Raw genomic sequence first — 12,500 nt, forward strand, 5'->3', positions numbered from 1 at the left:
AGCAGGCGCGCAAATTACCCACTCCCGGCACGGGGAGGTAGTGACAAAAAATAACAATACGGGACTCTTTTGAGGCCCCGTAATTGGAATGAGTACACTCTAAATCCTTTAACGAGGATCCATTGGAGGGCAAGTCTGGTGCCAGCAGCCGCGGTAATTCCAGCTCCAATAGCGTATATTAAAGTTGTTGCGGTTAAAAAGCTCGTAGTTGAATCTCAGTTCCAGACAGGCGGTCCGCTCCGGTGGTTACTGCCTGGCCTGAACATCCTGTCGGTTTTCCTTCGGTGCTCTTCATTGAGTGTCGTAGGTGCCCGACACGTTTACTTTGAAAAAATTGGAGTGCTCAAAGCAGGCGTCCCGCCTGAATAATGGTGCATGGAATAATGAAAAAGGACTTCGAGTTCTATTGTGTTGGTTTTCGGAACACGAGGTAATGATTAAAAGGGACAGACGGAGGCATTCGTATTGCGACGCTAGAGGTGAAATTCTTGGACCGTCGCAAGACGAACTACAGCGAAAGCATTTGCCAAGAATGTTTTCATTAATCAAGAACGAAAGTTAGAGGTTCGAAGGCGATCAGATACCGCCCTAGTTCTAACCGTAAACGATGCCAACCAGCGATCCGCCTGAGTTACTCAATTGACTCGGCGGGCAGCTTCCGGGAAACCAAAGTTTGTGGGTTCCGGAGGAAGTATGGTCGCAAAGCTGAAACTTAAAGGAAACCATCGCAATGAACGTTTGACAAACAAAAGAAGCTCGATGAAATCGGTAATTAAAGATGTCAATTAATGACACTCACTCATTAACCATTAACCACTAACGCTATCATGCAATAATAATGAATACGAAAAATGTTTGTGAAATGATATAGAATTATCACTAACAATTAAAGGGCATCTGAACAACTCATATTTTACCTCAACATATCAGTACGCTTTTAAAAAGCATCTTTAAAAATGTTAAAGGTGATTTAACAAAGACACCCCTCCCCCCCCCTTTATAGGAGACAAAAAAATTACTGTTTTTTCTGGCAACTGGGCTATTATAAATTCCCAATTTGAGAGTCCTAGGGTTAAATGTATATAAACACTTTTTAAAAATGGAATTTTTCACTTGAGAGATTATCAAAATTATTATATGCATTCAACATTAATGTTGGACTTTTAAGTCCATCCTTCACGTATGATTGTCTTTGAAAATTTCATTAATCTCTTCAATGATTCCATAGTGAAACTTACATTTACCACTGAATTGAAAATTTTACGAGAACAAATCACTAATTATTTTAAAAACCATTCTGGAGACAAAAATTAAATTTTCCTTCGGAAGCTACGAATAAAAGCTTATAAAATACGCAACTATTAGCTTAAACATGGAAAACAAAAAATATTCCTAGAAAAAAAAAATTTAATAATAAAATTTATAATAAGAAATCAACCATGGGAATTTAAGCCCAAATTAAATGCTGTAAAAAAATGCAGCTATATCAAACCAAAAGTGTACCAAAATAAATCTATTGTGCATTAACAGAACATCATCATACGTGTTTAAAGCTTTTAAAATACTCAAAAAACTAAATATTCATAATGTTATTTAATTCTTTAATGATTCACGTGGAATTATTAAACAAAAGTTTATTTCTAAATTCCAGATAATGTTATAATTATCATTAAAGAACTCTTTTCTTGAATAAAATTTTTGACCATAATTTTTAAAGTTATTAAATTACTGTACTCAAGACCTAAATATCTGACAGCACGTAATTTCACGATTCATTTCATAAGTAAAAATAAATAGTTATTTCCAATGCTTAATGCTCAAGCTAAACAGTTCCATTGCCTGCCCAAAACACGGTGCCTAATATTCTACCCTACAATTTTTCAATACCAAAGTCAGAAACCAACTAGAAGTCAACACGAGGGCGGACCTTAAAGTAGCTTATGCCAGCTTTTTCAAAAATACACAAAAAAGAAAATCTCTAACAGTACCAAAGGAGCGATGTTGCACTAAATTTGCGCCTCTTATTGCTTTCAAATTATTATCAATTTGCCCCATTTAGAACGATATTACTAAATTGTATGTTTTTTCCACCAAAATATTGCTACCTTTCCCAAATTATTGGTAGTTGGTTTACTACAATTTGCCTATTTCACCAACTGCCAGAATAAGATATATTTTAAAGTCATTTATGTTGAACGTGAAAGTTAAGAGCTATATCCGTATTTAAATGTTGTTGGAACAATGGCATTAAAACAGTCTTTAAGAATGATCTGCGTGGGAACATCTGGTATATTTCTGGTCCACCCCCATCGGGAATAAATTAATAATAACGATTCTATGGTATGAGGGAATCGGAAATTAAATAATAATGCCGATTCTATGGTATGAGGCAATACGCGATGAAATAATGGCTAAAATCAACCCCGGTTTCAACATTAAAATAAATTAATAAACAATTAAGACTGAAGTTGCAGATATTAATCAAAAATGTCTTGATTAGAATCAAGACTTAAAAAAGTATCGATAAGACTGAGGTTATCACTTGACTTAAGGTTCAGATATTAATTTTTCTTTTTAATTGAAACTTAAAGGCATGCTTAAGAAAAAGCAACGTTCCATTACCGTTTTCCGTTGAAATAACTTATTTTACAGGTAATCAATTTCAAAAATTTACTTATCTCGGGTTTTCGGGCACAATTCCATTCCCCCAAAACATTTTATTATTACATTAATTACTTTTGAGAGATAACGTGTCAAAATAAGCTTTAAAACAATAGAAAACTGAATGAGCGGTCTGTTTAGCCATGACCAAAACTTTCAAATCAGTGTTGCCAATGTTAGAAAGTGGATTTTCCCACTTCCATTTTAAAATTTCACTCATTACAGTCCTATTTATCTGGACTATTTTATCCTACTAAGCTTAATATGGAATATCACTCCGCATGGGTTTGACAATATGTACAAACGCTCCAAAGTGCTATAAAGCTTAAAAATTCTCAAAATATGCTTTCTTTCTTTTTCAGTACCAAACTTAAAATCACCGAATTCATTTCAAAATGTCGCTTGAAATTATTAAACCGGACAAAATTTTAGAAAATACACTAATTTTAATTGCACAGTCTGCACTATTAACCCTTTAACAGGAAAATTCCGACATTTGATCGATTTTGGAAAAATATTACCCTTTCCCCACAGAGCCTAACACCAAACCTAAATTTCCCACGATGTGAGAAATTACCCGCACATTGGCAAATGGCAACACTTTTTTAAAAACTTACAACAAGCACCCTTTCGAGACATGTCCAGAACAAATTAGTGCTTAACCCGCTAATAGTACGACAACGGAGAATTGATGTAAACTGTAGTTGAAATATCATCACGTGCGATCAGCGGCACTGAATAGTCTCTAACCATTTTTTGAAACTAGAGAGAGAAATAGGTGAGTAGCATTAATCATGTCCCGAGCTATGAGAATGAACAGTATGACTGTTGACTGAAGTACACTAGACATTACATCATTTTGCATAACCACAAGTAAAAATCTAACTGTCCCTACTTAATTTTCCGCCATTGTTTTCAACTGATCCACTGCGAAGCATGCCGGGCACAAATGGGGGAACCTTTTAAAACTCAAAGTCATACACGTACTCTCTCAAAAGTAATTAATGTAATGATAAAATGTTTTGGGGGAATGGAATTGTGCCCGAAAACCCGAGATAAGTAAATTTTTGAAATTGATTACCTGTAAAATAAGTTATTTCAACGGAAAACGGTAATGGAACGTTGCTTTTTCTTAAGCATGCCTTTAAGTTTCAATTAAAAAGAAAAATTAATATCTGAACCTTAAGTCAAGTGATAACCTCAGTCTTATCGATACTTTTTACCTCTCCGTGTGACGTAGTCCAGGAGAGGTTCTGTAACGGCCGTGTCTGTGTGTCTGTCTGTGTGTCTGTGTGTCTGTGTGTCTGTCTGTTGTTACACTCACGTGACCGCGTTCGCAGTTTGCGTATCGGAGCAAACGTATTCCCAATTTCCGGACCGCATTGACAGTTCACAGAAATTTGGAAAATTGTATTTCTCTCCGTTGGCTACTCTATACTTGAGTTCTCACACCACCATGTTTGGTCTTCGTCCATCCCACATGAACACCAGTCTGGTACTTTTCTGGCTTCCAACACCACCATCTTCTGATCTTTGTCAATCCCACATTGACACCAGTCTGCACTTACACTGGCTTCTAACACCACCATCCACTGGTCTTCCGTCTATTCCACATAGACACCAATCTGTATCATTGGCTTCTACTCCATTATCATCGTTTTGTTTTAGGATATACGCGGCGATCAGCTAGGGTTACGAGAAACGTCTAGCCTCCCTAAGGTGGGATCGCCACCAAAGGTTTTCGCAATTGCGCTTTTTCCTTACTATTATAATGGAAACGAATCGTATATATACCCCAAATTTGAAAAAAGCGGCCAAGAGGGGTACCCTTCACTTTAAACGTCAATATTAGCAAAGTTTGAGAAGATAATAGGTATAACTTTATTTTAAACGATTTAATTATTATTAATGTTAATTATTGAAGATTAAAATAATTAAAAATAATTATATTTATTTAAATATTAAAGATAAACCTCTCGTGCAAAGAGAGAGATTATCATTGCCTCCTATATCTACTAAGGCCCGTGCATGCGATATATTTCCTTCATTGCCTCATATCTATCAAGGCCCGTGCATTGTGATATATTTCATTCATTGCCTCCTATATCTATCAAGGCACGTGCATTGTGATATATTTCATTCATTGCCTCCTATATCTATCAAGGCCCGTGCATTGCGATATATTTTTTCAAAACAACAACAAAAATGGGAAGCTCCTCTTAGAAACATAATAATTTCTTTTCTCTGTATATGAAATGAAAATATGGATAATATTGCGCTCCTTTAATGGTATGAATCCTTTCCTGTCTATTAATATTTTATATAGGAGTAATACGTTTTTAGCGAAGTCTAGAGAGGATAAACATAAGCGAGATTGTTTTGGGAAAAAAATACTGCTTCCACTAATGGGTTTACACTCCTTGTTACTGTTGTATAGAGTAATCATGATAAAAGCTTAAAAAATTACGAGAGGACAGACCTTTTTTATCCTCTTGTTTTATTCTTAATAAGAATATAAAACATTTATTTTGTATCAAAAAATATTTTTTGGTGCTAAGATTGCTTTAAAAAAATCCAAACGGTTAGGCATTGTTAAAAAAGACAAATGATATTTTTCAAATCTAATGAGATAACGCCCACCCAGTTGAAAATTGCCCTTTTTTATTCGCGGGAGTCATTCTTAATGAGAATTTCGATGCTAGTAGGTTGTCAATTAAACTACCGGTATATTATTGTTGTTGGAAATTGGATATTAAGTCAAATTAAGTGGTTGTAAAGAGCCAGCAGGTTTTTGCCACTTCTTTTTGTGAGTATTTGATTTTTGTATGTAAAATGGAGGAAGATAATGTTGAGAGTAAGGATCAAATGCGGAAGCGCAAAGCGCGGGAAAGGATGAGGGCAAAAAGGTCGACGTTTTCATTGGATACTTAAGGTTATATAATCTTCTCGACACGGAGAGGTAATATTTTGGTTTTCCCAACTTGTTTAAGTCTTGATTCTAATCAAGACATTTTTGATTATCTATATCAAGAGTTTATGAAACGCGCGTTTGCTCGTAATGTTTAATTTTAAATTGTCTTACCGAACTTTTTAATCGCTCTTTAATGTGTAATTTTTAACTTGGTGGTTAGTGTATTTAAATAGTAACTTTTAGTACTTACCATGATGGGCTTCGGCTCCAAATCCATCCGGGGTCATGGTGAGTGTTGTCGTCCGGCACTGGTCCTTTAAACGGGCAATACCCGCTCTGCAACCCTAAATCTGTAAAAAAAAATAATATATTATTAATGGTCAATTAGTGTTTCTTACCTTTTTGATAAAGGGTTGTTTTAAGAGGGTGGACTTGCTTTCCACCTTCGAATTCATTTCTCAGAATGTAATTTTAAATCTGAAAATAAAGTTTTGTAATAGCCAAATGCCTCGTCATCTAATTAGTGACGCGCATGAATGGATTAACGAGATTCCCACTGTCCCTATCTACTCCCCTCCGCGGTCACCACCTTGTCGTGGTGGAGGGGCTCCGGTCTTCTATCCGTGGATCCGTCTCGGCTATGCCGGCTAGTGTCACATGCCGGACAGGCGAGCGGGGAGGAATTTGACCGGTCCAAGGTGACCATCCCATCCCAACCCTTTCCCATACTTTCTTTTGGGCGCAATGAGCGTTGCCGGCAGGGCTACCCACGCCGGTTGGTCATTGTGGGGTTGGTTTTTGGCCCTTTGTGCGGGGGCCGCGCAGGCTGGGTGACACGAGAGGTCGGAATGGATGATATCCGAAGTCCTTTCTGACCGAGATCTCTCAGCGCGCATGCTGCCGGTTGAGGGGAAACCGGTGGCGCCCAGGGGTTGTGGCAGTGCGGGTGTCCACCGAAAGGGGCGGTTCTTTCGGGTTCCGGCCTTGCCTTGCTATTTCCCGTACCCGGTTATCCTTAGGCCATTAAGGATCGCCTGGCTTGGGGCTGCGGGGGGCTTTACCTGAACCTGGGAAGAGATCCCCGGTGTGGACTCACCGGACCCGGAATTAACCGGGGGTATGGTTCGCCCAGCGGGTTGGAGGCCCAGGGAATGGTAGAGCAGGATGTAGTCTGGAGTCGAAGAGCCTGGTTTTGCCTTCTACCGGCTAGGCCCATCCGTGCCGTTGCGGGGGTTAATTCGGCGGCTACTGCCGGGTAAGACCGGTTTCCCCCCTTTTTTACTTTACAATGGCCACATTTCAGCAAAATTCGAGTTCTAAGAGTTCCTTAGAAAATTCTCCCAACAATTCTGATGACGAGGCTGCCATTGCCACTAAGAATTCTGTTCGACGGTCCTCCGTTGAGTTGGCGCTGCAGAAGAATTTTCCTGCTGAGAAGTCAATACCATTGTCCAATTCCTTCTCACTCCTGGCGGACGAGGGCGACGCTATTGTTGAGGGGGAGGTTGGCTCTGACGAAGAGGCATTGCTCTCTAAGTCTCGTTAATTTTGCAGGCGCTAGAAGTCATCCTTTTGGATCCTAAGAAAAAGCTATCCCAGGCCCTTGCTGGTAATATAAGAGAACTTTTTGGTGAATTGCAAGACGAAATCTTTTCCCTACATCAGGCCACCGCCAAGTTCCGTGGCCTTTTGTCGGAAAAAGACAAGACGATCTCGACGCTTCGCTCCGTAATTTCTGAACAAAGACAACAACCCTTACTTATGCACAAATAAACAAATAGCACATTTCCTAAGGTGGACCGCCTTTCGGCGGCTCATACGTTTTCCAGTGTAGCCCAACAGAACTTATTTATTCCCAGACCCGTGATGCTGGCCCATGGACAAACTACACCAAGTTCTCCGGGGCGTCCAGTCAATGCACCTTTCAGCACATCCATAGGTCAGACGTCGCCCGATACAGTAGTATTAGTTTACCATGCAGCGTCTAACTCTGCTGAGACCTCCGCCACACTTACAACAAAAATTAAACAGTCTGTTGACATCAAGGCACTAAAGGTGGGAGTTGAAACAATTCGCCCCTGCCGTAATAATGGCATTGTTATCCGCTGTAATTCTAAAGCTGATGCAGTGGCACTACGATCGGAACTGTCTACCAATACAGCCCTTAAAGACACTACTACGGCGCTCTCGCCTTCTTTAGTTAAACCAAGACTTTTAATAAATGGTGCGGACGCTGCCCTCACCAAAGAGGAGTTCAATGATGCTCTTATCGACCAAAATCAATTGACATGTACTAAGGAAGACATCTGTGTGAAATATCCTCTCCGTGGTCGAAACAATACCACAAACTGGGTGGTGGAAACTTCGTCTTCCCTTTTCAATGCCCTTATGAAATTACAAAAGGTCCATATTGGTTTGACAAACTGCACTGTAGCTGAACACATTAATGTTCCTCGCTGCTTCAAATGTTGCCGACTCGGCCACATCCAACGCAACTGTGACTCGCAGGTATCCCTCTGCACTGCCTGCGGAGACGAGGGTCACTTGTACAGAGACTGTCCCTCTCCTACCAAAAAATGTATAAGTTGTAGAAATTCGAACAATAAATACAAGACGAATCACTCTACAGCCCATTCTAGCGTTGACAATAATTGCCCATGTTATCAACGAGAGGTACAGCTACGACGTTCGCGCATCAATTATGGCCCATAATCAACCAGTTCCACCATTTCATCTATTTCATAGTCCTACTTCACTTAATTTTATTCAAATCAATTTAGGAAAGTCTAGGGTCGCTACGGCTCTCCTTCGTCCGCGCCTGCTTGAGTTGCGTATAGACATCGCGCTGATTCAGGAACCTTACCTTTCTGGTGGCACTATTGCCGGCTTCCCACTTTCATCTAGGGTCTTCCATGACAATGACGGTGGTAGGGCGGCGATTATTGTCCTAAACAAGGAAATCGGCGCGGTGTCACTACATGCTCGAGCAAATGCGATAGTAGTTACCATAAGCTTTCGAGGCTCGCCACTTACAATAGTATCTCTTTACTTACCCCCATCTGGTGACATAAATTCAGAACTAGCTATAATCTCGTCTCTCATTGGCTCTGCATCCAGTTCCAACCTAATCGTGGGCGGTGATTTTAATGCCAAAAATGCACTTTGGGGATCTCCGGTTGACGACGACCGAGGAGATGTGACTGAAGCATTTTTAAGCACTCACGACCTATTCATAGCAAATGACCGCCATTCTCCGCCTACGTTTTCGACGGTTAACGGAAGGAGTTGGATTGATTTGACGCTGTTCTCAGGAAATGTACAGGACCACCTTACCAACTGGAAGGTCCTAGATGATGAGGACAGTTTTAGTGATCATCGGTACATTACATTTCAATATAGCCGCCATCATTGCCCGTCCACATTGCAAACATTTGCATATAGCACTAAGACCGCTGACTGGGGCCTTTTCACGGGATCACGACAATTCGGAGAATGACAATTCGGAGAACGACAATTCGGAGAACGACAACTCGGAGCACGACAACTGGGTGAAAGACAATTCGGTGAACGCGACAATTGGGTGAAAGACGATTGGGTGAATCCGACAATTGGGGGAATGACAATTCGGTGAAAGCGACAACTGGGTGAAAGACAATTCGGAGAGTAGGACAACTGGCGGAACGACAATTCGGTGAATTGTACTCCTTGTTTACCGAAAGAATAACTCAGTTTTTCACGAATAGAGGAACAATATAATAAATTTTTTATTGTAGTTAATACAATAAGTTAAAATAATTGAAATTACTTTCAAAACTAATGGGCCAAGTTACTGTTATGTTATGTTAGGTTAGATTTGGTTTGGTTAGGTTAGGTTAGGTTAGTAATATTTTATAATTTATTTAACAATGTTACGCCTTTTCCAAAATTTTGATGTTTAGCTTCATTGACTTCTTAAATAATTTGCCTTTTCCAAACATTACTGTTATGTTAGGTTAGGTTTGGTTTGGTTTGGTTTGGTTAGGTGAGGTTAGGTTAGTAATATTTCATATTTTATAATTCATTTAACAATGTTACGCCTTTGACAAAATATTGATGTTTAGCTTCATTGACTTCTTAAATAATTTGCCTTTTCCAAAACATTACTGTTATGTTAGGTTTGGTTTGTTTAGGTTAGACAATTTCCAACAATGAAAATTAATACCAAAATTTATTGAAGAATGTTATTGGTGAACATAAATATTATTTGCTTTAATATCAAGAAGTTTAATTAGAAAATCAATTGAAAATAGGAATGAAAGGAAAATTCATGATTGGAAAACCGCCCAAATTGCGGTATTCGGTCTAATGGGATTCGGTCGAACAAGACATTCGATCCAATGGGATTCGACCCAATGGTAGACAATCATTACTAATGTCTGACACCTTAATGACACTCCTGCATTTAATAATTTTTTAAGGTGAAAAAACTGCGTTATTCTTTCGGTAAGCAAGAAGTACAATTCACCTAATTGTCGTTCCGCCAGTTGTCCTACTCTCCGAATTGTCTTTCACCCAGTTGTCGCTTTCGCCGAATTGTCATTCCCCCAATTGTCGGATTCACCCAATTGTCTTTCCCCCAATTGTCGCTTTCACCGAACTGTCTTTCACCCAGTTGTCGTGCTCCGAGTTGTCGTTCTCCAAATTGTCATTCTCCGAATTGTCGTAGATCCCCTTTTCACAACCAAGGCTACGGAATTGCTCACTACCATACCGATTCCAGTTTGTTCCACACCAGAAGACATTGACATTTTTGCATCGATGATCAATTCGACTATTAAAACTATATGTGATCTTACCCTCAAACCCCGCGGTAAGGCTCAACACCGGGCTGTACCTTGGTGGACACCTGCACTGACCATTCACCGCAAACAAGTACGCGCGCTACGCCGTCGCTTCCAAAGGTATCGCGCTTCGCCTGAAGGACAACGTTTTGCTCTATTATACAAAGCAGAACTTTCCAAATACGAACTACATGTGAGAAGATCTAAACAGGACTCGTGGGCAAACTACTGCTCATCAGTCACCCAAATCAATCCATTTACTCTTCCCTAAAAATTAGCGACATCCAAAAACCGTAATCCTTCAACCATTCACTCCATTCGCCGACCAGATGGTTCGAGTACAACTACCGTTACTAGTACATACGAAACAATCCTTGATGACCTATTCCCCGATGACGACCCTAATTCTGATGACGGTCATCAAGCCACAATAAGAGCTTCTGTCACGCACCCCCCATTAAGCTACAATGATGTACCGTTCCAGGAGGATGAGCTTTCAGAGGTTATTAATCATCTGCCCTGTGGTAAAGCTCCAGGGTACGACGGCCTCACTGTAGAAATTTTTCGTAATCTCTATATCGTTCGGAAAGACCTTTTCTTGGCCCTGCTTAATACCTGCTTCATGAACGGCTATTTTCCTAGTAGCTAGAAGATTGCCAAGCTGATCCTTCTAAATAAACCTGGCAAGGATCCGGAATTAAGTACTTCATACCGGCCAATTAGTCTTATGCCACTTCTTTGCAAACTCCTTGACAAGGTAATGACGAACCGTCTCTACCATTTTCTACATAAAAACACACCTCTCCACGACAATCAGTACGGCTTTAGACACGACCATTCCACCGCTGCGGCCCTGTTCAAGGCTATAAAGCAAATTGAGTCCAATAAGACCTCGGGCCTATATACATCTTTAATCTCGCTTGATATACAGGGTGCTTTCGACAGGGTGTGGGTTCCTGGGATTCTCCATTCTCTGAAAAAAAGACACTGTCCTAGCAACCTATACTCACTTGTCGCAGCGTTTCTGACCGACCGGAAGGCCCGCGTGTACACACCAGACGCAGTAATTACTAGAACCATCACCGAGGTTGCCCCCAGGGTTCATGCTTAGGGCCACTTTTGTGGAACTTAGTTATTGATGACGTGTTGCGAAAGGCATACCCTGATGGTACTGAAACTCGGGCATTTGCCGATGATCTTCTTTTGATGATCAGCGCTCAATCTAGGAAAAACCTGGAATTATGTGGTAATGAACTTTTAAGAATAATTGATGGATGGCGAGCAGAAAACAAATTAACGTTCTCGACCACAAAAACGCAAGTACTTACCTTTCCGAAGCACGCGCCATTCAGGAAAAAAGCAAAGCATCCCCGCTATCCCATTTTTAAGTTGGAGGGTAAGACCCTCAAACACAAAGACGAAATAAAATATCTAGGTGTGATTGTTGATCGCCATTTAAATTTTATTCCACATTTAAAGTGGATCAAGACGAGAATAACGTTACTTACCCATGACCTGGCGACATTTGCCAGAGCGAACTGGGGTCTGTCCGGGGCAGCTCTGCTTCAGATTTACAAAGGCGCCCTCGAACGAGTGATTGTCTATGGTGCCGGAGCCTGGTGGAAGGAGCAGGCTAATAAGACTATGATAACCTTGTTAAATCGCATTCAGCGTATTGCCCTTCTACGAGTTTCACGCGCATACAGAACCGTTTCCCACGACGCCCTTACCATCATGTGCGGAACGATCCCTGTTGATCTAGTGGCGAGCCAGGAGGCAGCAATTTTCCGGTTTTACACTCTGCGGGAATCAGCGAAGCATGGCTTGGTTTCCCTTCAAGGAGGCCAATATGAATACCCTTTAGACATCTGGGATATTCACCCAGCTCATCGTTTCTCGCAGCCATATGTTAAAACCCCCCAACCTCAGAGGGATATGAAATCTTCACGGACGGTTCGAAAAGCTCCACTGGCTCAGGATTTGCTTTTGTAGTCTACCTAAACAGTGAGGAAATAGACCATCACACAGCCCGCGTTGACGAGCCTTTAACTGATATTTTTCACCTCGAACTGTTGGCAATTAAAGGTGCCGTTGAGTGGATAATAACT

General features: G+C 40.6%; 1 pseudogene; it reads left to right on the forward strand.

The window, feature by feature from the left end:
* Positions 1–766, forward strand: part of LOC149593973 (small subunit ribosomal RNA) — a 1,196-nt pseudogene extending 430 nt beyond the window's left edge.
* Positions 767–12,500: the final 11,734 nt, after the last annotated feature.

Source organism: Phalangium opilio, unplaced genomic scaffold (assembly GCF_054372755.1).
Source record: "Phalangium opilio isolate 3A_F unplaced genomic scaffold, DU_Popi_V2 ptg000483l_1, whole genome shotgun sequence".
Classification (NCBI taxonomy): domain Eukaryota; kingdom Metazoa; phylum Arthropoda; class Arachnida; order Opiliones; family Phalangiidae; genus Phalangium; species Phalangium opilio.